The following is a 26,002-nucleotide window of genomic DNA, read 5'->3' on the forward strand; positions in this document are numbered from 1 at the left end:
CTGCTAACCAATTCTCCACCCACACCAATACCTTACCCCCAATACCGTGTGCTTTAAGTTTGCACACTAATCTCCTGTGTGGGACCTTGTCAAAAGCCTTTTGAAAATCCAAATATACCACATCCACTGGTTCTCCCCTATCCACTCTACTAGTTACATCCTCAAAAAATTCTATGAGATTCGTCAGACATGATTTTCCTTTCACAAATCCATGCTGACTTTGTCCGATCATTTCACCGCTTTCCAAATGTGCTGTTATCACATCCTTGATAACTGACTCCAGCAGTTTCCCCACCACCGACGTTAGGCTAACCGGCCTATAATTCCCCGGTTTCTCTCTCCCTCCTTTTTTAAAAAGTGGGGTTACATTAGCCACCCTCCAATCCTCAGGAACTAGTCCAGAATCTAACGAGTTTTGAAAAATTATCACTAATGCATCCACTATTTCTTGGGCCACTTCCTTAAGCACTCTGGGATGCAGACCATCTGGCCCTGGGGATTTATCTGCCTTCAATCCCTTCAATTTACCTAACACCACTTCCCTACTAACATGTATTTCGCTCAGTTCCTCCATCTCACTGGCCCCTCTGTCCCTTACTATTTCTGGAAGATTATTTATGTCCTCCTTAGTGAAGACAGAACCAAAGTAATTATTCAATTGGTCTGCCATGTCCTTGCTCCCCATAATCAATTCACCTGTTTCTGTTTGCAGGGGACCTACATTTGTCTTTATCAGTCTTTTCCTTTTTACATATCTATAAAAACTTTTACAGTCCGTTTTTATGTTCTCTGCCAGTTTTCTCTCATAATCTTTTTTCCCCTTCCTAATTAAGCCCTTTGTCCTCCTCTGCTGAACTCTGAATTTCTCCCAGTCCTCAGGTGAGCCATTTTCTCTGGCTAATTTGTATGCTACTTCTTTGGAATTGATACTATCCCTAATTTCTCTTGTCAGCCACGGGTGCACTACCTTCCTTGATTTATTCTTTTGCCAAACTGGGATGAACAATTGTTGTAGTTCATCCATGCAACCTTTAAATGCCTGCCATTGCATATCCACCGTCAATCCTTGAAGTGTCATTTGCCAGTCTATCTTAGCTAATTCACGTCTCATACCTTCAAAGTTACCCCTCTTTAAGTTCAGAACCTTTGTTTCTGAATTAACTATGTCACTCTCCATGTTAATGAAGAATTCCACCATATTATGGTCACTCTTACCCAAGGGGCCTCTCACGACAAGATCGCTAATTAACCCTTCCTCATTGCTCAAAACCCAGTCCAGAATAGCCTGCTCTCTAGTCGGTTCCTCGACATGTTGGTTCAAAAAACCATCCCGCATACATTCCAAGAAATCCTCTTCCTCAGCACCTTTACCAATTTGGTTCACCCAGTCTACATGTAGATTGAAGTCACCCATTATAACTGCTGTTCCTTTATTGCACACATTTCTAATTTCCTGTTTAATACCATCTCCGACCTCACTACTACTGTTAGGTGGCCTGTACACAACTCCCACCAGCGTCTTCTGCCCCTTAGTGTTACGCAGCTCTACCCATATCGATTCCACATCTTCCCGGCTTATGTCCTTCCTTTCTATTGCGTTAATCTCTTTTTTAACCAGCAACGCCACCCCACCTCCCCTTCCTTCATGTCTATCCCTCCTGAATATTGAATATCCCTGAACGTTGAGCTCCCATCCCTGGTCACCCTGGAGCCATGTCTCTGTGATCCCAACTATATCATAATCATTAATAACAATCTGCACTTTCAATTCATCCACCTTATTACGAATGCTCCTTGCATTGACACATAAAGCCTTCAGGCGCTCTTTTACAACTCTCTTAGCCCTTTTTAATGCTTGCCCTGGATTTGTCGGCCTGCCACTTTTACTTTTCCCCTTTGTACTTTTTGCTTCTACGCTCACTTTACACCCCTCTGTCTCTCTGCACTGGTTCCCATCCCTCTGTTGTGAACTAACCTCCTCACACCTAGCCGCTTTAATTTGATTCCCAATATGATCTGATGTGTCTGTGATGCCACTGTAAATAAGTTTTTCTTTGCATCTCTGCAATTTGTACTCATGCATTGACAATAAACTGAACTTTGACAAAAGCGGAATTATTGGTTCCAGGAACACATTGGATCTAATAGGAATACTTGTAGTTATGTCTACATCTATAGATCTCTCAAAGTTGCCACACAAGTAGATAAGGTGGTTAAGTAGGCAGGTGATAGAGTTCAAGAGCCGTGGGGTAATATTGCAACTCTGTAAAACCCTGATTAGACCACATTTGGAATATGTAGTGAGGGAAGGGGGAAGAGTACAAGGTAGCAGATGACAGGTGAATATGTCACCCATTTTAGAATCGATGTAGAAGTTTTAGAGGGGGTGCAGAGGGGATTTACCAAGATGCTGCCTGAATTAGAGAGCATGTCTTATTCAGATAGGTTGAGCAAACTAGGCCTTTTCTAGGTGATTTAGATTTAAGTACCTAAACAATCTTAACTAAACAGAAAATGTTAATTTCACTGATCACTCAATGCTCCCACTTCCCAATTCATACTCACAACATCTGGTTCATCAATGTGACTCAGGGAAGAAAACCTGCCATTCTCTCCTAGTCCAGCTGATCTACACATATTATTGACACTGCACTATCTGGTATAAAACATGCAGTTAGCCCCAGTTTCCTGCATTCAGCCCATATCCTTCAAAGCCTCCACCACTTCATGCACCTATCCAAGTGCTTCTTAAGTGATGTTATTCTGACTGGCTCAACCACTTCTGATAGCTCACTCCCTATACTCACCAGCCTATACGTGAAAAAACTGCCCCTCAGATCCCTTTATGGGCCGAGTGCAGGTCGGTGGGACTAGGTGAGAGTAAGAGTTCGGCACGGACTAGAAGGGCCGAGATGGCCTGTTTCCCTGCTGTAATTGTTATATGGTTATATGGTTATGGTAAACCACTCTGCTCTCATCCTGAACAACAGGAATTCTGCAGATGCTGGAAATTCAAGCAACATACATCAAAGTTGCTGGCGAACGCAGCAGGCCAAGCAGCATCTATAGGAAGAGGCGCAGTCGACGTTTCAGGCCGAGACCCTTCGTCAGGACTAACTGAAGGAAGAGTGAGTAAGGGATTTGAAAGCTGGAGGGGGAGGGGGAGATGCAAAATGATAGGAGAAGACAGGAGGGGGAGGGATAGAGCCGAGAGCTGGACAGGTGATAGGCAAAAGGGGATTCGAGAGGATCATGGGACAGGAGGTCCGGGAAGAAAGACAAGGGGGGGGGTGACCCAGAGGATGGGCAAGAGGCATATTCAGAGGGACAGAGGGAGAAAAAGGAGAGTGAGAGAAAGAATGTGTGCATAAAAATGAGTAACAGATGGGGTACGAGGGGGAGGTGGGGCCTTAGCGGAAGTTAGAGAAGTCGATGTTCATGCCATCAGGTTGGAGGCTACCCAGACAGAATATAAGGTGTTGTTCCTCCAACCTGAGTGTGGCTTCATCTTTACAGTAGAGGAGTAGAGGAGTTTCTTTAAAGAAAGGGGCTTCCCTTCCTCCACTATCAACTCTGCTCTTAAACGCATCTCCCCCATTTCACGTACATCTGCTCTCACTCCATCCTCCCACCACCCCACTAGGAATAGGGTTCCCCTGGTCCTCACCTACCACCCCACCAGCCTCCGGGTCCAACATATTATTCTCCGTAACTTCCGCCACCTCCAACAGGATCCCACCACTAAGCACATCTTTCCCTCCCCCCCCCTGCATTCCGCAGGGATCGCTCCCTACACAACTCCCTTGTCCATTCGTCCCTCCCATCCCTCCCCACTGATCTCCCTCCTGGCACTTATCCGTGTAAACGGAACAAGTGCTACACATGCCCTTACACTTCCTCCCTTACCACCATTCAGGGCCCCAAACAGTCCTTCCAGGTGAGGCATCACTTCACCTGTGAGTCGACTGGGGTGATATACTGCGTCCGGTGCTCCCGATGTGGCCTTTTATATATTGGTGAGACCCGACGCAGACTGGGAGACCGCTTTGCTGAACATCTACGCTCTGTCCGCCAGAGAAAGCAGGATCTCCCAGTGGCCACACATTTTAATTCCACATCCCATTCCCATTCTGACATGTCTACCCACGGCCTCCTCTACTGTAAAGATGAAGCCACACTCAGGTTGGAGGAACAACACCTTATATTCCGTCTGGGTAGCCTCCAACCTGATGGCATGAACATCGACTTCTCTAACTTCCGCTAAGGCCCCACCTCCCCCTCGTACCCCAACTGTTACTCATTTTTATGCACACATTCTTTCTCTCACTCTCCTTTTTCTCCCTCTGTCCCTCTGAATATGCCTCTTGCCCATCCTCTGGGTCACTCCCCCCACCTTGTCTTTCTTCCCGGACCTCCTGTCCCATGATCCTCTCGTATCCCCTTTTGCCTATCACCTGTCCAGCTCTCGGCTCTATCCCTCCCCCTCCTGTCTTCTCCTATCATTTTGCATCTCCCCCTCCCCCTCCAGCTTTCAAATCCCTTACTCACTCTTCCTTCAGTTAGTCCTGACGAAGGGTCTTGGCCTGAAACGTCGACTGCGCCTCTTCCTATATATGCTGCTTGGCCAGCTGTGTTCACCAGCAACTTTGATGTATGTTGCTCTCATCCTGAATCTATGCCTCTAGATTTGTTCTACCCTATCCCGGGGAAAAGTCTGTCACTCTTCACCTTATGTAAGCCACTCACATTTCTGTGAGGTAGCCCCTCATTCTCCTATGTTCCAAGGAAGGTCAATGATCACTGCAGCTAACTCTGTTTTACAGAACTCCCCTGGAAGACATTGAGTAACTCTGGCTGACATATAATGCATGACATTTATCAGTGTTGCAGAATTGTAAGAAATAGATTATGACAATCCTTGAATGCCACAGATGAAGGATCAGACTTCATGGAGCATAAAGGCCTGTTCTAGGGTAGCTGTAGTAGGAAACGTAGTGGGCAATACATCCAAAATGCTGGAGGAACTCAGTCAGTCAGGCAGCATCTATGGAGGGTAATAAATAGTCAAAATGTCGGTTCAAACCCCTTCATCAGGAATGGAAGGAGGGCAGAAACTGGTATAAGAAGGTGAGGGAAGGGGGAAGAGTACAAGCTGGCAGATGACAGGTGAGAGCAGATAAGGGGGAAGGTGGATGAGTGATGTGAGAAGATAGGAAGTGATAAGGTGAAGAATTAAATGGCTAAAGAAGAACGAACCTGATGGAATAGGATAGTGGAATAAAGGGAAGGATATGGATTGGCTGTGCAGCAAGGAAGATAATGAGACTCTGCAGGGCAGGCAGGAACTAGTTTAAATTAAAATGAACTATAAGCCTGGTTACCATCCAACAACTACGCCAGAAACTCCAGGATGGAATTGTTATTTTACATATAAAGAAAAGTTGGAACTGCACATTGCTCCCGTAGCAACCAAGGCATTGAAGCACAGCAATGCAAGAGGCTTAAACCACTCTGGGTATATGTGTGGGGTAGAGATATGGAGTGAAACAAGTAGATAAAAAATAGTAAAAGAATAACAGAAACTTGGGATTGCAGAGTATTCATTGCAGGACAATGACTTCCCAGCTGCCAACAATTTATAATAAAGGTAGATCCCATATTCTTTTTAACAACTTTAATGTGACTTTGTCCACTTTCGCACAGTTTGTGGACAGTCAAACTAGGGAAAATAAGACAGTGGATCTGCTATATGAAAATATCAAGGATGCATATACTCCTTCTCCCTCCTGGCACTTCAGATCATAACCAGGTTAACCTTCAGCCTCTAGTCCAGTGGCAACCTGTGATGAAGAAGTCTGTTAAGAAATGGTCACAGGAGGCCAATGAGGCCCTGCAAGGCTGCTTTGAAGGGACCGACTGGGATGTGCTCTGTAGTCCATACGGAGAGGATATTGATGAACTGACGGACTGCATTACAGGGTACATCAGCTTCTGTGTGGATAATACTGTTCCAACTAGGACTGTACGCTGTTTCCCAAACAATAAACCTTGGGTCACCAAAGACATCAAAGCTATACTGAACAGGAAGAAGAGGGTATTCAGAGATGGAGATAGGGAGGAGATCAGGCGGGCTTAGAGGAGACTGAGGGAGAAGATCGCTCAAGGCAAGGACCACTACAGTAGGAAGCTGGAGAGAAAACTACAGCAGAACAACTCTGAGGATGTCTGGCTTGGTATGTGAGCGATTACAGGCTACAAAAAGACCAGAGACACTTTGATTGAAGGGTACCGGGACAGTGCCAACGAGTTAGACGGGTCTCTCAACATGTTTGATGAGAAGGCTTCTGTTTACCTCTCTACAACCCATCTGTACCCCAGCTCCTCCCCTCTTAGCGCTCACCCTCCGTCTCTCTACCAGGACACCGGAGAGCCAATGACCACAGACACATGGACTGTCACTGCTGAGCAATTAAGGAGAGAGCTCAGCAGACTTCACCCAGGCCAGGCTGCGGGCCTGGATGGCATCAGCCCAAGGATACTCAAGGTATGCGCTACTCAGCTGGGTGCAGTATTTCCATACATCTTTAATCTGAGCCTGAGCCTGGAGAGGGTCCCTGTGCTGTGGAAAACATCCTGCCTAATTCCAATACCCAAGAAGACATGTCCCACCATGTCCAGTGACTGCAGACCAGTGGCACTGACCTCACATTATGAAATCATTAGAAAAACTGGTCCTGACACACTTTGGAACCCAAAACTTTGCAGGACTTATGATACTGGTTGTAAATATTACTATCTGGACAATCTATACCCTGTTCACATTCCATAGTCTTTCAACTTTCTCTTTTAATTCAGCATATTTCCAGTGTTTTTCACTTGTTGGTCTCTGTAAGTTATGTGTGTTTAGAATGGCTATATGTATTATGTATTTGCTTGTTTATCTTGTAGTATTATATCTGGATGGTTTTTATGGATTGCCCCAGTTGTAATATAATTTGTGGAACCCTGACTCCAAAACTGGATTAGGCTTGTATTCTGTATTTTATGAGTTTGTATTTTAAAGCAAGATTTTGCTGAATGATGTGTGTCACTTGATTGTGCCTGTGTAAATAATCAGATTGAGTTAAACTACTGCATGATCCTGCAATGGGTTGATTGTATTTTCTGTATTTATCATATTTAATTTGTTAATCTTTTATTATGTATTTTTGATAAATTTTGTGTTAACTAGCTGGTCCAGTATTGTTTCAAGGAACCCCTCTGTTTCTGGGAGGAGGTCTCCAACTCCGAGCCAGGCGTTCAATGCTTCCTTGTCGATATTGAGCCTACTCAGGTCTTTTTCTTCAGTCGTGATAATTTGTTCATTTATCGAGGATGTGTTTTCATTTCAGTTTAGTAGTGTGCACTTCTTATCAGAATTGCATATGCTTGTGTGAGGTGCTGAATCCTGTTTTTGTTGACGGAAATATACCCTTAGATGGTTTATCAGACTGTTGAGTAAATTTTTTAATGTCAGTTTTCCTCTACTTCCTTCTGTCCTAGGTAGCGTTAATCTAAGTGTGTCCGAATGTACATATTTTTTCCACGATTTGTTATTTCAGATTTTATTTTTCTTTGTAATTTTTCCAGATCAGTTTTGGACCAAGAGATTATGCCTAAAGAATATAGTAATATGGGTATAGTGAAAGTGTCTATTGCCTTTGTTATATTTTTAATCTCTGTTTGGAAGATCTTCTTAAGCCTTTTTGTTGTTATTATTATTATTATTATTTTCTTTTATATTTGCACAGTTTGTTGTCTTTTGCACATTGGTTGTCGGTCTGTTTTTAGGTGCAGCATTTCATTGATTCTATTATGGTTCTTGGATTTACTGAGTATGTCCACAAGTCAATGAATCTCAGGGTTGTATTTGGTGACACTTATGTACCTTGATAATAAATTTATTTTGAACTTTAAGAGGGGAACGATGTGAATTTTACTCTGACAGGTTTCCTCCGAGACTCAATGGAACATCAACAGATGTTCCACTGTTTATCCAAGACTTACAGTGGTTCCTACAATCACTTGAGGACAACCCTGCTCCAAAGAACTTCATTTGTTGAATTCTCTACCTTTCAGTAGTTACTCCACCCCCTCCCATTCTCTCTTTTTCCATTCCCCATTCTAGTTATCTTCTAACACTTTTCTCTCCTCACCTGCCATCACCTTTCTCTGATTTCCTTCCTCCTTCCATTAACTGTGGATAAATGTGAAGTTATCCACTTTGGTGGCAAAAATAGGAAAACAGATTATTATCTGAATGGTGGCCGATTAGGAAAAGGGGAGGTGCAACGAGACCTGGGTGTCATTATACACCAGTCATTGAAAGTGGGCATGCAGGTACAGCAGGCGGTGAAAAAGGCGAATGGTATGCTGGCATTTATAGCGAGAGGATTCGAGTACAGGAGCAGGGAGGTACTACTGCAGTTGTACAAGGCCTTGGTGAGACCACACCTGGAGTATTGTGTGCAGTTTTGGTCCCCTAATCTGAGGAAAGACATCTTTGCCATAGAGGGAGTACAAAGAAGGTTCACCAGATTGATTCCTGGGATGGCAGGTCTTTCATATGAAGAAAGACTGGATGAACTGGGCTTGTACTCGTTGGAATTTAGAAGATTGAGGGGGGATCTGATTGAAACGTATAAGATCCTAAAGGGATTGGACAGGCTAGATGCGGGAAGATTGTTCCCGATGTTGGGGAGGTCCAGAACAAGGGGTTACAGTTTGAGGATAGAGGGGAAGCCTTTTAGGACCGAGATTAGGAAAAACTTCTTCACACAGAGAGTGGTGAATCTGTGGAATTCTCTGCCACAGCAAACTGTTGAGGCCGGTTCATTGGCTGTGTTTAAGAGGAAGTTAGATATGGCCCTTGTGGCTACAGGGGTCAGGGGGTATGGAGGGAAGGCTGGGTTCTGAGTTGGATGATCAGCCATGATCATAATAAATGGCGGTGCAGGCTCCAAGGGCCGAATGGCCTACTCCTGCACCTATTTTCTATGTTTCTATTTTTCTATTACCACTTAGCTTCTTATTTCATTTCCCCTCACCAGGTCTCACCTTGTATTCCTCTGCACACACTTGCAACTTGTTATTCTGGCTTCTTCCCCCTTCTTTTCCAGTTCAGATGAAGGGTATCAACCTAAAATGTCAAAACGTTTATCCCCCTCCATATGCTTGCTGAGTCCTCCAGAATTGTGTGTGTGTGTGTTGCTTAGTTAATTCAGAAACAAAGGTTCTGAACTGAAAGAAGGTAACTTTGACGGTATGAGACGTGAATTAGCTAAGATAGACTGGCAAATGACACTTAAAGGGTTGACGGTGGATATGCAATGGCAAGCATTTAAAGATCGCATGGATGAACTACAACAATTGTTCATCCCAGTTTGGCAAAAGAATAAATCAGAGAGTGTAGTGCACCCATGGCTGACAAAGGAAATTAGGGATAGTATCAATTCCAAAGAAGAAGCATACAAATTAACCAGAAAAAGTGGCTCACCTGAGGACTGGTAGAAATTCAAAGTCCAGCAGAGGAGGACAAAGGGCTTAATTAGGAAAGGGAAAAAAAGATTATGAGAGAAAACTGGCAGGGAACATAAAAACTGACTGTAAAAGCTTTTATAGATATGTGAAAAGAAAAAGATTGATTAAGACAAATGTAGATCCCCTACAGACAGAAACAGGTGAATTGATTATGGGGAGCAAGGACATGGCAGACCAGTTGAATAACTGCTTAGCTTCTGTCTTCACTAAGGAGGACATAAATAATCTTCCGGAAATAGTAGGGGACAGAGGGTCCAGTGAGATGGAGGAACTGAGGGAAATACATGTTAGTGGGGAAGTGGTGTTAGGTAAATTGAAGGGATTAAAGGCAGATAAATCCCCAGGGCCAGATGGTCTGCATCCCAGAGAGCTTAAGGAAGTAGCCCAAGAAATAGTGGATGCATTAGTGATAATTTTTCAAAACTCTTTAGATTCTGGACTAGTTCCTGAGGATTGGAGGGTGGCTAATGTAACCTCACTTTTTAAAAAAGGAGGGAGAGAGAAACCGGGGAATTATAGACCAGTTAGCCTAACATCGGTGGTGGGGAAAATGCTAGAGTCAGTTATCAAAGATGTGATAACAGCACATTTGGAAAGCAGTGGGATCATCAGACAGAGTCAGCATGGATTTGTGAAAGGAAAATCATGTCTGACGAATCTCATAGAATTTTTTGAGGATGTAACTAGTAGAGTGGATAGGCGAGAACCAGTGGATGTGGTATATTTGGATTTTCAAAAGGCTTTTGACAAGGTCCCACACAGGAGATTAGTGTGCAAACTTAAAGTACACAGTATTGGGGGTAAGGTATTGATGTGGATAGATAACTGATTGGCAGACAGGAAGCAAAGAGTGGGAATAAACGGGATCTTTTCAGAATGGCAGGCAGTGACTAGTGGGGTACCGCAAGGCTTAGTGCTGGGTCCCCAGTTGTTTACAATATATATTAATGACTTAGATGAGGGAACTAAATGCAGCATCTCCAAGTTTGCGGATGACACGAAGCTGGGCGGCAGTGTTAGCTGTGAGTAGGATGCTAAGAGGATGCAGGGTGACTTGGATAGGTTAGTTGAGTGGGCGAATTCACGGCAGATGCAATTTAATGTGGATAAATGTGAGGTTATCCACTTTGGTGGGTGGTAAAATCAGGAAAACGGATTATTATCTGAATGGTGGCCGCTTAGGAAAAGGGGAGGGGCAATGAGACCTGGGTGTTATTATACACCAGTCATTGAAAGTGGGCATGCAGGTACAGCAGGCGGTGAAAAAGGCGAATGGTATGCTGGCATTCATAGCAAGAGGATTTGAGTACAGGAGCAGGGAAGTACTACTGCAGTCGTACAAGGTCTTGGTGAGACCACACCTGGAGTATTGTGTGCAGTTTTGGTCCCCTAATCTGAGGAAAGACATCCTTGCCATAGAGGGAGTACAAAGAAGGTTCACCACATTGATTCCTGGGACGGCAGGACTTTCATATGATGAAAGACTGGATCGACTAGGCTTAAACTCGTTGGAATTTAGAAGATTGAAGGGGGATCTTATTGAAACGTATAAAATCCTAAAGGGATTGGACAGGCTAGATGCAGGAACATTGTTCCCGATGTTGGGGAAGTCCAGGACGAGGGGTCACAGTTTAAGGATTAAGGGGAAGCCTTTTAGGACTGAGATTAGGAAAAACTTCTTCACATAGAGAGTGGTGAATCTGTGGAATTCTCTGCCACAGGAAACAGTTGAGGCCAGTTCATTGGCTATATTTAAGAGGGAGTCAGATATGGCCCTTATGGCTAAAGGGATCAGGGGGTATGGAGGGAAGGCTGGTACAGGGTTCTGTGTTGGATGATCAGCCATGATCATACTGAATGGTGGTGCAGGCTCGAAGGGCTGAATGGCCTACTCCTGCACCTATTTTCGATATTTCTATGTCTCTATGTTTAAGATATCCAGCACCTGCAGAACCTCCTGTGTCTGACTCAAATGGGAACTGCTGCTTTCAGAACTCTTGCCACACTGGAGGTCACACTTTAGAGCTTTGATTTCAGGTCTAACTATTCAAGTAATGTATGGCTTCTGTCCCGAATTTCAGTAGTCCTGGATTTGCAATGGACATGATCTAAGATAATGATATGCTTGTATGAAAATAACTCCCAAATCTTCCTGCATGCCCCATCCCAATAAAACCTGGGCAGCTCCATCCCAATTCTATTTTAAAAATCAAAGAATTTCTGAGCTGCATCGATTAATTGTTGTCAGTAAACATTGACTATGTTTCAAAATTAGATACACAGAGAGATGGATAGATAGAAACAGAGCGAGAAGAAAGAGAATATATAAGGTTTCATATAATGAATAAATTGAAAATGCTTCTGTAATTACTTTGGATTTAATCTCTACTGGAAAGGAAAACTATTAATCATAGTAAATTAGGAAATTCATGCATCTACATTTCTCTGGATCAGTGGTAACAGCTCACTGCTTAAACTGAAAAAATTAATATAATCATCCTCTCTGATATTCCTTCCCATAAAACCCGAAATGAGGTAAGTACTTTTACAACCCCACAGGTACAAATTTTATAATTAAGGCTTAATATTACATTGCAATATAAAAAGATGCCTCTGAGATTAACATCAAGAGATTCCTGGAGGGATTTGTGCAGATTTTCTTTACTTACTTTTAGAAAATCACATAAAATACCATTTTAGGCATGTGAACTTAATGAATTTACTTAGTTTCTTGGTTAGGCGTGTGATAGAGTTCAATTGGATTACCAACAGTAGGCTGTTGTTTAATTTTATTCACCTAGTTCATGTTGATATTAATTCTACCTTTGTCTGTATGAAAGATTGAATACTTTACTCCATACTTTACTTAATTGGAACTAATATTACTCAAAACATAATTACAACTGTTAGATTAGATTAAAGAACACTACATCGCAAATAGCCTTTCACTTTAATATTTTACAAAAGTACTTTTCATTTTGAATCTGCATCCAGGCAACAGCAAAAGTTAATCATTGTCTTTAAAGAAATATAAAACTCTTCAGCTGTCCGTCGATTTCGATGTTGACTAAGGCCTGGGCAAGGTTGTATGGAAGACCGGCAGTTGCCCATGCTGCAAGTCTCCCCTCTCCATACCACTGGTATTGTCTAAGGGAAGGGCACTGGGGCTCACACAGCTTGGCACCGGTGTCATCGCAGAGCAATGTGTGGTTAAGTGCCTTGCTCAAGGACACAGCACGTTGCCTCAGCTGAGGCTCGAAATAAAGACTTTCAGATCACTAGACCAACGCCTTAACCACTTGGCCATGCGCCAACACCATTTGCAATAAATATAAAACATATGTATTAAAACACATAATTTTATTCAGTTTATATATTTGCATCATACACCCAGTGGACACTTTATTAGGTACCCCTGTATATCTGCTCATTAATGCAAATACAGGCTTCCCCCACCATCCGAAGGTAGAGCGTTCCTATGAAACGGTTCATTAGCCAGCATGTCGTAAAGTAAAGAAGCAATTACCAATTATTTATATGGGAAAAATTTGTCAGCGTTTGCAGACCCAAAAAAATAACCTACCAAATTATGCCAAATAACACATAAAACCTAAAATAACAGTAACATATAGTAAAAGCAGGAATGATATGATAAATACACAGCCTATATAAAGTAGAAATACTTTTCTACAATCTTTGTCGCACTGTTCTCCGTAGCGAAAATCTCACGCAAGCACTCTCAGCAGAAACACAGCGCAAGTGCTCTCGGCAGAAACACTCTCTCCAGTAACCTTTAAGCTATGAAGCTGCCAAATCAGACCAAATAACACATAAAAATACACAACCTATATAAGGTAGAAATAATGTCTGTACAGCGTAGTATCACTTACCGGAATCGGGAAGACAGCGCCGAGCACACACCGAGCGCCGAGCACACACATGGTGTGTGTGCAATCGGCAATCGCCTCTGTTCTTGGCCGACATTTACATGCCAGGCAGCACCTAATTGATTGGCTTGTTTATTTCGGCTTTTTTCTTAAAGATGCGTTGGGTGCTTCCCAGCTACCACTGCATTCTCTGTGGTAATGTATTGGTCCGTGGCCTGGGGGTTGGGGTGGTGGGATACTGGGGTGTCATCTCATCGTCGTCTGTTTCCATCAGGGCAGGCAGGTCATCTTCTTCTATGTCTGCCTGCCTCAATGTCGAAGGTCTATGTTCGTCGTCTGCTGTGGCTGATATAGAAGGCTTGAAAAACGACAGTATGCTTGACTGCTTAGCCTCACACATTTTTCTTTCATAGAGTTCTTTGTAAGGACTCAAACCATCTTGCAAATATGCCCTAAACCTATATACCCTTTCAAAATTAAAGTCGTACTTTTCTGCAATCATTGCAGTGAAAATCTCATGCAGTTGCTTTACGATCAGTTGCCGGACGACTTCACTTTTGGTCCGTTCGCTACTGCATTCGGTTTCGATTGTTATCCTTTCCTCTTCCAATTGCATCAGCTCTTCATCTATCAGTTCTTGGTCATGGGATGCCAAAACCTCTTCAACATCATCTTCATCAACTTCCACAAGCCAAACTCACTTTGTCCTTACTTCGTTCACCACGATTGAAACGCTTAATTATGTCTAGTTTTACACTGAGTGTAACACCCTTACGAGCTCTTTTAGGCTTTTCCGATACCTTAGAACTCATCTTGCTAACGGCTGCTCACAGGCATATGTTTAAGCAATGCTGGCTAGAATGCAGTTCCGGGGGAGGAGCTTGGGTGCTCAGGGCGCTTTATCGCGTGTTACTTTTTTCGCACGCTGCCTTTTTTCATAACAGTGAAAACACCTTCTGTTAGTGAAAACAGGTAACTAATGTAGGTCTATCGTAACAGTGAGGTTTCATAAAGCGAATGTTCGAAAAGCGGGGGACACCTGTATCTAATCAGCTAAGGACGTGGCAGTAACTCAATACATACAGTATAAGCATGTAGACATGATCAAGGGGTTACTCATTGTTCACACCAAATATTAGAATGGGGAAGAAATGTGATCTAAGTGATTTTGACCAGGAATGGTTGTTGGTGCCAGACAGTGGTTTGAGCATCTTAGAAACTGTTGATCTCCTGGGATTTTCGTGTACAATAGTCTCTGAAGTTTACAAAGAATAGTGAGTGGCAGTTGGGTGAAAACACCTTGTTAATGAGAGAGGTTAGAGGAGAGTGGCCAGATTTGTTCAAGCTTCCAGGAAGGCGACAGTAACACAAATAACCATGCTCTGTAATAGTGGTGTGCAGAAGAGCATCTCTGAATGCACAACATGTCAAAACTATGGAACACAGCAGCAGAAGACCAAGGACATACACGTAGTGGTCACTTTTTCAGCACAAGGGGTACCTAATAAAGTGGCCACTGAGTGTATAGCTAATTGGGACTCTCCTTATTAATAAACTGTCATTGTAAAAGTTCATTTTAGACTGTTGTTCTGATCTTTCTGGTAAAAAGGTATTATACCTTTGTGTGTTCAGATGCAGTAACTCTCGATCTCCAGGTGTAATACTTCGTCCATGACATGCATGTCTCTGTTAAGACTGAAAAATGCTGCTGGCTATTCAATGTACAATGCACAGCAGTTCCATCAAACTAGTGAACTGTTGGACTGCAGAGGAGCTCTGCAGCTTGAGCTTACTGTATATGGCATTGTCTGCTACAGACATCTGCGAGAGATGCCATCGAAAGCAGTGTGCAAGAAAGCAAACGAGATGCAAATATACTGGCATCCGGGAGAGCCTCAGTTTGAAGCCTTTCAGCCCAGCTTTCCTGTTGTTCTTACTGGCAAATGTACATTCACTTGAAAATAAACTGGACTACACGTACCAGAGACTGAACCAACAAGAGATGAAGAACTGCTCTGCATACTTTCTCAAGGAAACATGGCTTCAGACCACCGTTGCAGATGTGGCCATCCAGCTGGAGGGATTCAGCGTGTTTTGGGTGGACAAAATTCCAGTGACATCAGGCAAGACCTGTGGTGGCAGTATCTGTATTTATATAAATAGGAACTGGTGTATGTTGCTTTAGCAGTGGCAACTCATTGTTCACCAATAACTGAGTTCATTTTAGTGAAGTGCAGACCATTTTCTATACCGAGAGAGTTCACTATAATTGTGTTCTTAGCTGTATAAATCCCCTCCTCTGCGAATGCTGATGAGGCACTGCATGAGCTCTACAGCACCATCAAATTTTCAAACCAAACACCCCAATGGTATATTCATAATGAATTAGATTTTAACCATGCAAACCTAAAAACAATCCTGTCTAAATGCCACAAGCATATTGTTTTTGCTACCAGAGGTGAAAATACACCACAACTGGTTTATTCTCACGTGCCAGCTACATATAAAGCAGTTCCCCAAACCTACATTGAGGTCTCAGATCACTTACCTGTTATGCTAATTCCAGCATAAACCATTGATTAAATGGGCCAAACCAGCTCTAAAGGTGGTGAAAACCTAGCCTGAGGGGGCAATCTCAGCATTGCAGGACTGCTTTGAAAACACGAATTAGAGCATGTTCAGGGAGGTTGCTACATATGGCAACCACGTTAACATCATGTCATGGTCCCGTCCGGCAATGCCCCATCTTGCTATTATCTCCTTGATTAGGTCTTAATCCCCTTGTCTGATTTCCAGTTGTTCCCAGTTTTCATTAGTTACAGCACACCTGCTTTCCATCAGCGAACTGAGGATAAGAACCCTAGCATCACTGTCATGCTTTGCCAGTTCGTTGGTCTATTCTAGTGTGTGTAAATCTCATTTCCTGATTCCTCAGTTCTAAGCTCCGCACCATTCCCTGGATAATCTACATAAACCTTGTCTCCGTGTAAAGATTCTCCTGAATACCTGTTCCACATTCACGGCTGTGCTCATGCCTCACGACCCTGTCTCCAGGCCTGTGTCCTGCTCTTGGGTTCATCCCCAGCCATGTCCTTGCAGCACATCGAGGAATAAGTGGATTCAGTGACCAGCTACATAAAGAAATGTACTGGGGAGGTTACCAACATGAAACATATCTAGGTGAGGGCAAATCAGGTCCGTGCACGGCTGAGAGATTGTGATGCTGTCCTATATTGACAATTGTGACAGACCTCCATCAGGAAAGTGAAACAGCAGCATTCTCAGAGAATATTCAACTATATTTGTGATACCAGAAATGTGAGGTGCATGTGGCAGACAACCATAGAAACATAGAAAACCTACAGCACAATACAGGCCCTTTGGCCCACAATGCTGTGCCAAACGTGTACTTATTTTAGAAATTACCTAGGGTTACCTATAGCCCTCTATTTTTCTAAGCACCATGTACCTATCCAGGAATCTCTTAAAAGGCCCTGCCACCACCATTACTGGCAGCCCATTCCACACACTCACCACTTTCTGCATAAAAAAACTTACCCCTGACATCTCCTCTGTACCTGTTTCCAAGCACCTTAAAACTGTGCCCTCTCGTGTTAGCCATTTCAGCCCTGGGAAAAAGCCTTTGACTATCCACATAATCAATATCTCTCATCATCTTGTACACCTCTGTCAGGTCACCTCCCATCCTCCGTACAATGAGTTCGAGGAACAATACCTAATCTTTCATCTGTCCACAGGACCCATTAGTGAGTTCAACTTGCTTGTTCTCTCGATGTGTATCAGAACTGGTCATTTTTGCTTCCCATCATCCCTTTTCTCGTTCATTGATGTAGACCATTAGCGATAGACTAGATTTTAATTACATATGTATTAGCTCCATAATTTTCCCCCATCACAGACATTCTCTTTCATTCAAGCTTTGCCTTACTCCACAGTCACTACTACTTTGACCGAATTACTTTTTCACTTTCTCAGTTCTGATGAAGGATTTTGACCTGTAAAATAATAAATGTTTATCCTTCCACAGATATTATCAGACTGCTGAGTTTTTCCAGCATTTCCTATTTCTATTCTAGATTTACTCCATCTGGACAAGTTGATTCCGAATTCAGAACAACAGAATGAGAGACTGCTATAAACCCAAAGCACAATATTTCCTGTCACTACCCCAAACACAAGCTGCTTGTCATTCAACCATACTCATGTATACAGCTAAACAAATCAACGTTTCCTACGGCCAAAGTGCAACACAGAGTTTATACCGTCACACACAGCACATAACACAACCTTCTGAAGATGATCATCATAACCCCTCATCTTTTAGCCAAAACCAAACATTCAGGATCAGAATCAGGTTTATTATCACTGACATGTGTCATGAAATTTGTTAACTTAGCAGCAGCAGTTCAATACAATACATACTCTAGAAGAAGAAGAAGAGGAAACACATAATGAATAGATTAAAAATCAGGCAAAAACAAAAATAATGTATACTTATGTAAGGGGTTTCTTCTTTGTTATGTTAAAATTAAAATGGCTTCTTTGTTATATTAAACTTCTATGTTGCTGCGTATGTGAATTAAAATGGCTTCTATGTTATGTTAAATGCTGAGAAAGTCTCCAGCTAGCACTTTGCTTGAGTTATAACAGATGTACTATGAGCCAATGGGTGTCCATGTTACTCTTTCTTGGAGTAATATGCTGTCTCATATGGCTGGGAACCAGGAGCTTTTGGCAGGGAGTCGGAGGAGAGACCATGAGGACGACGGACGTGTGGGAAAACTCAGGTTGATCACTCCAGGTGGTCCCGAGCTGCGAGTCGAAGGGGTCAGAGTGGTCCCAAGGAGGTCCCCGAGCTCCAACATGTGCACAAAGAAATTGAACTTTGATAAGTCTGGCGCCTTTTCCATTCCTTTTTTGTATTGAACTTCTATTAATCTCATAGACTTAGTAATAACTATAAAGTGTAATTGGTAAAACGTACATTGTGTGCTGGCTGATGATTGATGTTTGAAGCTGAATCAGGTGGCAGTTGTACAGCAACCGACATAACCCGGAGACAAGGTGGCTGGCGGACGGAGTTTCCCCAGATAAATACGAGCCAGCATAGCTGAGCGTTACATTAGTGGGGGCAGATGTCCGGGTTTGGATTTTCGGCAAACCTGTATAAGTCTGTTAAACCTGTTAAGTAGTACGAAGATAGATCGAGGTAAGATTGTAAGCTGGTGTGAGTTAGAGAATGTACCAGAGAATCATGCATGCGTGTTAATTGGGGTGGATTTCCGCATTTCGGGAGATGTACTAGTGCAAGGGTTGAGTTTGATCAAAGGTATAGGGCAGGTAGACCTGGTAGCTAGAAGGTGTGGTAAAGAAGTGGAATCTAGCTGGGTGTTGGTTCGGGCGAGTGCTGACGTCATGACATTGAAACTGCCAGCGACGGTCAGCATCCGGGGGAGGCAGGGCTGTGGGGTCTCCACACCCTCCCGGAGGAAGAAAGTGAGGAGATGCCAGAGGAGGAGCTAGATGAGACCCCAGGGGAGGTGCCAGTAGCCAGTGGTAGAGGGTCAGAGTGAGAAGGCTTGGTCAGGCCCCGTCCCCCAGCTAGGGGTGAGACCTCCGAGTTAGTGGCCACCATTACCTCCCTGGTGAGAAGGGTCGAGGGGCCCCGCCTGAAGCTGAGAATTTTCTCAGGAGCCACACTCACCCCAGAAGGGAAGGACGACTACAAGGTATGGATTGAGAATACATCCCAGTTGCTAGAGGCGTGGCCAGGTTCAGATGTGGAAAAGAGACAGCGATTGGTGGAAAATTTGAGGGGAGGGGTGGCCAGTGTAGTGAACGAGTTGAGGGCCGAATGGCCCTCAGCTTCCCTGGCGGAGTACCTGGAAGCCTTGGAGGGAGCGTTTGGAATGTCAAAAGATCCCTGGGAACTTTTAGTGGAGCTTCTCCACATGGGGAAGGGTAGAGGGGAAAAGCTCTTAGAATACATTTTTCGGCTGGAGAGAATGCTTACTCGGTTGCGGCGCCGAGAAGTAGTGAAGGCGGACGAAGTGGCGAGGTTGAGGATGAGTCAGATATTTAGTGGTTCTCTGGAGGAGGACAAGGTGGCTTGGAGTGTCTGGCAGTCCTATAAAAGAAGCCTCCTCTCCATCATTCGGTAAGCTGAATAGAGAGGTGCGGGAGGAGAAGAGCGCTTTAGGCCGGAAAAGGGGCTCGGGCCACCGGGGACGATCCTCAGCAGTTCAGGAGGTGGTAGCTAGGTTGAGACCCGAGAAACCCAAGGGGTCCCGGGGGGAAGGGACCCCCACTTGAGGGGATGGACAGAGAGAGTACCCGCTTCAGGGGATGGCCCGCACCATGGCTTGGGAGTGGGGGGTGGCCGGGAGGAGAGGGGTGGCGGGTAGCGTGTGCTATAACTGGGGGAAAGAGGGGCATTTCCAGTGGGAATCTGAGTGGCCGAGGGTGTGCTACAGCTGTGGGGAAGCGGGTCACTTTGGGAGGGATTGTGAGAGACAAGATGCCCCGTGGAGGGAAAGCCCCCAGGCCACTAAGAAGGGAGAGGTGTCGGGAAACTTAGGAGAGACTCAGTAAGGGAACGGACTGGAGCCTCAGGAGGAACACATTCCCAGAAATCAGACATGGGACCCCCGAAAGCACAAGCCCTTATTCCGGATGGACTTGTGGGACCCCGTTCCAGTGTGTCCCTATAGATAGAAGGAATCTTTGCAAGAGCCATCCTTGACACAGGATCGCAGGTTACCTTATTGTACCGGTCGTTCTACAACAAATATCTAAAGCATTTGTCAGTAACCCCGTTTAATGCACTGGGGATCTAGGGCATAAGTGATGGTGATTATCCATACGATGGGTACTTGTCAGTGAGATTGGAGTTCTCGGAGGGCGAAGTGGGAGTGTCGGAAGCCCTTGAGACGTTGGTGTTGGTTTGTCCAGACCCGGTGGAAACAGGTGGTGCTACCCTGCTGGTGGGGACTAACTCCCCTCTCGTGCAATGGCTCCTGAGAGCCTGTAAGAGGAAGGCACTGGAGAACTTTCTGGAGACCCTCTCGGTACACACAGTGTTTCGAGCGGCGTTCGAGGAAGTGGGTGACCCCTAGGGGCTGGATCCTGAGTTCAAACGAGGGACGGTGTGGTGTACTCAGGCGAGGCCTAAAGTGATACGGCCAGGGGAGGTGGCAGTAGTGACGGGGACCCCCAGATTCCCCGGAGTACCGGCGGGCGAGGCCCTGTTAGTAGACGCCCCTGAAGACCTTGAAGGGGAGTCCCAGTTCCCGGCTGGGGTGCTGGTGAGACCTGAATTGCAGAGGCCTTCAATGGTACAGGCACGGCGGAGGGGGGTGGTTGTAAGGAACACAACGGAGAGGGAGATCACCTTTAAGCGCGGGATGCCCCTCGCGTATTTGTTCCCAGTGACGGAGATGTTTAGCGCCCCCATGAGGCCCACTGGAGGAAAACTATTGGAGAACGGGGGCAGCTGACCGAGGAGGCCTTTAATTTTAAAGACTCCCCTGTACCGCTGGAGTATAAGAGAAGGTTGGTGGAGAAGATGCTGAAACTAGGGGATGTCTTTTCTCAGGGCAAGTTTGATGTGGGCTGTTCCAGGAGCACTCATCACACTATCCGAGTGACAAATGACACCCCGTTTAGAGAAAGGTCACGGCGGTTGGCCCCAGCAGATGTGGAAGATGTACAGCAACACTTCCGGCAGTTGAAGGATGCAGGGATTATCAAGAAGTCCCGAAGCCCCTATGCGTCCCCCATAGTAGTGGCTAGGAAGCAAAACGGGAAGGTATGCATGTGCGTGGACTATAGGACCCTGAACCGGCACACTGTCCCCAACCAGTATACGGTCCCGAGGGTTGAAGACACGTTGGCCTGTCTGAATGGTGCCCAGTGGTTTAGTGTCTTGGATTTGCAGAGTGGGTATTACCAAATTCCGATGAGTGAGGCCAATAAACAGAAGATGGCCTTTATCTGCCCCTGGGACTTTTTTAGTTGGAGCGAATGCCCCAAGGCATATCGGGGGCCCGAGCCACCTTCCAGATGCTCATGGAGAGGACAGTGGGGGATATAAACCTGCTGGAGGTGTTGCTGTATCTGGATGACCTGATGACCTGATCTTTGGAGGAACATGAGGAGCGGCTGCTGAAGATGTTAAGCCGGCTGAAGGAGGAAGGGTTAAAACTTTCCCTGGATAAATATCAGTTCTGTAAGATGTCGGTCAGCTCTGTTGGACACATAATTTCGCGAAATGGAGTGGCTACTGATCCGGCTAAGATAGCCGCGGTGACCACCTGGCCGAGACCCCAGAAGGTGAGCGCCTTACGCTCGTTTTTGGGGTTCTGTGGGTATTACCAGCGATTCATGAAAGGATATGCGAAAATGAGTCACCCATTGAACCAGCTGTTGTGTGATTATCCACCTGTCGGGAAGAAAAGGAAGGGGGATCGAGGGCCGGAGGCAGGAGGATACTTGAACCCGGCAGACCCTTTTGGATCAAGGTGGGATGAGGAGGCTTTCGAATCTCTGAAAAGGGCGCTGACACAGGCCCCGGTGTTGGCTTTTGCCAATCCCCGGAAGCCGTATGTGCTACACACTGATGCCAGGCATGAGGGTCTGGGGGCTGTCCTGTACCAGGAACAGGGCAACGGATTGAGGCCAGTGGTGTTTGTCAGCTGAAACTTGTCGCCATCTGAGAGAAACTATCCCACTCACAAGTTGGAGTTCCTGGCGTTGAAATGGGCGGTGGTGGACAAGTTGAGTGACTACCTATATGGGGCCCAGTTTGAGGTGAGAACAGACAACAACCCTCTCACTTATATCCTGACCTCAGCAAAGCTGGACGCTACTGGACATCGGTGGTTAGCGATCTTGTCTGCCAATGAGTTCAGCCTGAAGTACCAGCCAGTAAGTTGGAACATCGATGCAGATGCACTATCTCGTCGGGCGCATGACGAGTCGGGCACGGATGAGGAGTGGGAGAGTGTCCCTGCCCCGGGAGTGAAGGCCATGTGTCAATTTGAGAGCGACGCTGAAGCAGGAGCCCTGATGGGGCCGGATCGGGCAATGGATCAATTAGGGGCAGATGATGACACGTTACCCACTGTTTACTGTAATTTGACTGCTCTGAGGAACAGGCACTTGCCGGAGTTGAGTCCCCAGGAAGTAGAGGCGGCTCAGCGTGATGACCTGAGCATTGGCACTACCTGGTACGCGGTTAGAAAGGGGATATCGCTCAGGCGGAGAAGGCAATGCACGCCTCCGTTCCCCTACTACTGAAGGAGTGGCCTCGGTTGAAGCTGAAGAACCGAGTCTCGTACCGGCTCACGTTGCCTCCGAACCACCCCCGGCGCTGGCAGCTGGTCATGCCTGAGAAGCATCGGAAGACCATGCTCCAGGTACTACATGATGATTCCGGGCACTTGGGGGTAGAAAAGACCCATGAATTAGTCAAGGACCGGTTTTACTGGCCCCGGATGAGGGGGGAGGTGGAAGAATACTGTAAGACCTGTAGCTGTTGCGTCAGGAGGAAGACCCTGCCTGCGCAGGCGGCCCCGTTATCCCACTTGCAGAGTGCGGGACCCATGGACCTGGTGTGTATGGATTTCCTGTCTATTGAGCCAGACACCAGCAACACTGTGAATGTTTTGGTCATCACGGATCACTACACTAGATATGCGCAGGCTTTTCCTACTAAGGATCAGAAAGTGACTACAGTGACGAAGGTGTTATGGGAGAAGTACTTTGTTCATTATGGCCTCCCCCGGTGGATCCGTAGTGATCAGGGACGGGACTTCGAGAGCAGGCTTATCCATGAATTACTGGGTGTGCTTGGGGTTGAAAAGTCCAGAACCACCCCCTATCACCCGCAGGGTGATCCTCAGCCCGAGAGGTTTAACCGAACCCTGCTGGACATGCTCGCACTCTGGAGATCGGTCAGAAGAGTAAGTGGAGTCAGCACATTGCCCATTTGGTTCATTGTTACAATTGTACTCGCAATGACGCTACGGGGTACTCGCCCTATTATCTGATGTTTGGGCGGAAAGCGAGGTTGCCCATTGACCTGTGCTTTGGGACTGAAGTAGGTGAATTACCTTCGAAGCCATATCTGAAGTACGTGTCCGATATGAGGAGGGAGTTGAAAAGGGCGTACGAGTTGGCTGAAGCAGCGGCCACCAAGCAGAATCAGAGGAATAAGAAGAGGTATGATCAGAAAGTAAAGTTCGCCTAACTATTGCCGGGAGACTGGGTCCTTACCCGGAATTTAGGACTACCTGGCAAGCACAAGTTGGCGGATCGCTGGGCGGCAACCCCCTATGTGGTGGAGAGTCAGATGCCGAATCGCCCTGTTTACCGGGTGAGACCTGAGGATGGGAAGGGGCCTGTCAAGGTACTCCATCGGAATCACCTGTTGCCTCTGGGTCGCAAGGTGCATGTAGACCAAGAGCTCGAATGGGAGTTTACGCCTAGTAAGAGGAATCTGCGAGGGCGCGGAGCAAGGGAAAAGCCCGCTGAGGAAGGGAAGGGGTCGGACCCCACCCCGAAAAGGGATATGTCATCAGAAGACGATGATTTGGACGTGTGGCACCTGTTTCCATTCACTAATTCTCTGGTACCGCAAGAAGAGGCTCCTGGCCCTTCCCCCACTGAGTCAGGGGAGAGGAGGGAGGGTGTTGAGGAGCCGTCTGAAATACAGCCAGCATTGGGGGAGAGAGGGTGCAACCAGAGCCCGAGGCCGAGGGCTCACAGGTGCCGAGGGGTCCTAGTGAGGGTGAGGGTCCGACAGGTAGGCCCGGGTTGTCACCTGTGGTGTCTGAGCCGGAAGAGTCAGCAGAGGAGGTACAGAGGTCTCAGAGAAGTAGGCACCCCCCGGAGGGGTTGACCTATACAGCGCCGGGAGAACAGGGTGTGATCTCTACAGCCCTGGGAAGTTATGTCGCTGCTTTATGCACCTGGGTTGGGATTTGTGTTTTGCAAGGAGCAATGGTGAACGCTGTTAATGTCATGAGGGCATGACTTTTATTTGGTGGGTGGAGAGTGTAAGGGGTCTCTTCTTTGTTATGTTAAAATTAAAATGGAGGAGATTAAAATTAAAATTAAATTAAAATGTTATGTTAATCTTCTCTGTTGCTGCGTATGTGAATTAAAATGGAGAGACCATGAGGACGGCGGGAAAACTCAGGTTGATCACTCCAGGTGGTCCCGAGCTGTGACTCGAAGGGGTCGGAGTGGTCCCAAAGAGGTCGCTGAGCTCCAACGTGTGCACAAAGAAATTGAACTTTGATAAGTCTGGCGCCTTTTCCATTCCTTTTTTGTATTGAACTTCTATTAATCTCATAGACTTAGTAATAACTATAAAGTGTAATTGGTAAAACGTACATTGTGTGCTGGCTGATGATTGATGTTTGAAGCTGAATCAGGTGGCAGTTGTACAGCAACCGACATAACCCGGAGACAAGGTGGCTGGCGGATGGGGTTTCGGCTAGATAAATACAAGCCAATATAGCTGAGCGTTACATTTAAAAAGTGAGGTAGTGTCCAAGGACTCAATGTCCATTTAGGAATTGGATGGCAGAGGGGAAGAAGCTGTTCCTGAATTACTGAGTGTGTGCCTTCAGGCTTCTGTATCTCCTACCTGATGGTAACAGTGAGAAAAGGGCATGCCCTGGGTGCTGGAGGTCCTTAATAATGGATGCTGCCTTTCTGAGACACCGCTCCTTGAAGATGTCCTGGGTACTTTGTAGGCTAGTACCCAAGATGGAGCTGACTAAATTTAAAACCCTCTGCAGCTTCTTTCAGTCCTGTGCAGTAGCCCCCCCCACATACTAGACAGTGATGCAGCCTGTCAGAACACTGCCTTTACAGAACTGCTAAAATGAAATACCTGCAGCGTTGCAGTAAAAATCTTAACTCTCACTAAACTCACACCCCACCAAAAATAGTCATATCCCCATGACTTTGGAACATATTAATAACACTGTATCACTGTATTCAAATGAATTTTGGGATTTCAGGACCCCCAATCCATTTGTAAATGGAAGTAGCATATTTCACCATGGGAACAGACATAACACACGATTTCCCAGGTGCAGCCTAACTTGGGATTTCCTTACTTGCTCTCACCTCCTTATCTCATTTTCAGCCTCTCCAGCTTCAACCACTCCTTGTGACCCTCCTTGTCTACTGATGGGTGCCTCCCCCATCTATCACTTGTATCTTCTGGTGGCTCAGGTGCCCCTGCTCCATGACTGAACTTACCTTCCTTCAGTTTAAGCAGGTGCTGCTGAACATCTTTAACCTCTGCTGGTGCTAACCGGCGAGACCTCTCTCGGAAAGGGGTGTCCTCAGTCACTCTAATGGTGTGGCAAGAACTCCAGGAGCAACCAACATCAGACTTCGATGTCAACTTCCTCATTCCAGGAGACTGTTTGTTTTCCATTTCTCCCCTTAAACTAGACACTATCATCACCTGAAACACTGGGGTAGTTGGCACCCCA

At 45.7% G+C, this 26,002-nt stretch overlaps 1 protein-coding gene and 1 pseudogene across 1 annotated transcript in view; one reads left to right on the forward strand and one right to left on the reverse strand.

The window, feature by feature from the left end:
- The window catches only part of LOC134346871 (contactin-associated protein-like 5), a 1,673,098-nt gene that overhangs the window by 1,147,739 nt on the left and 499,357 nt on the right, over positions 1-26,002 (reverse strand). The window lies entirely within an intron of this gene.
- Positions 12,110-25,818, forward strand: LOC134346404 (paraneoplastic antigen Ma3-like; annotated as a pseudogene).

Source organism: Mobula hypostoma, chromosome 5 (genome assembly GCF_963921235.1).
Source record: "Mobula hypostoma chromosome 5, sMobHyp1.1, whole genome shotgun sequence".
NCBI classification, from domain to species: Eukaryota; Metazoa; Chordata; class Chondrichthyes; order Myliobatiformes; family Myliobatidae; genus Mobula; species Mobula hypostoma.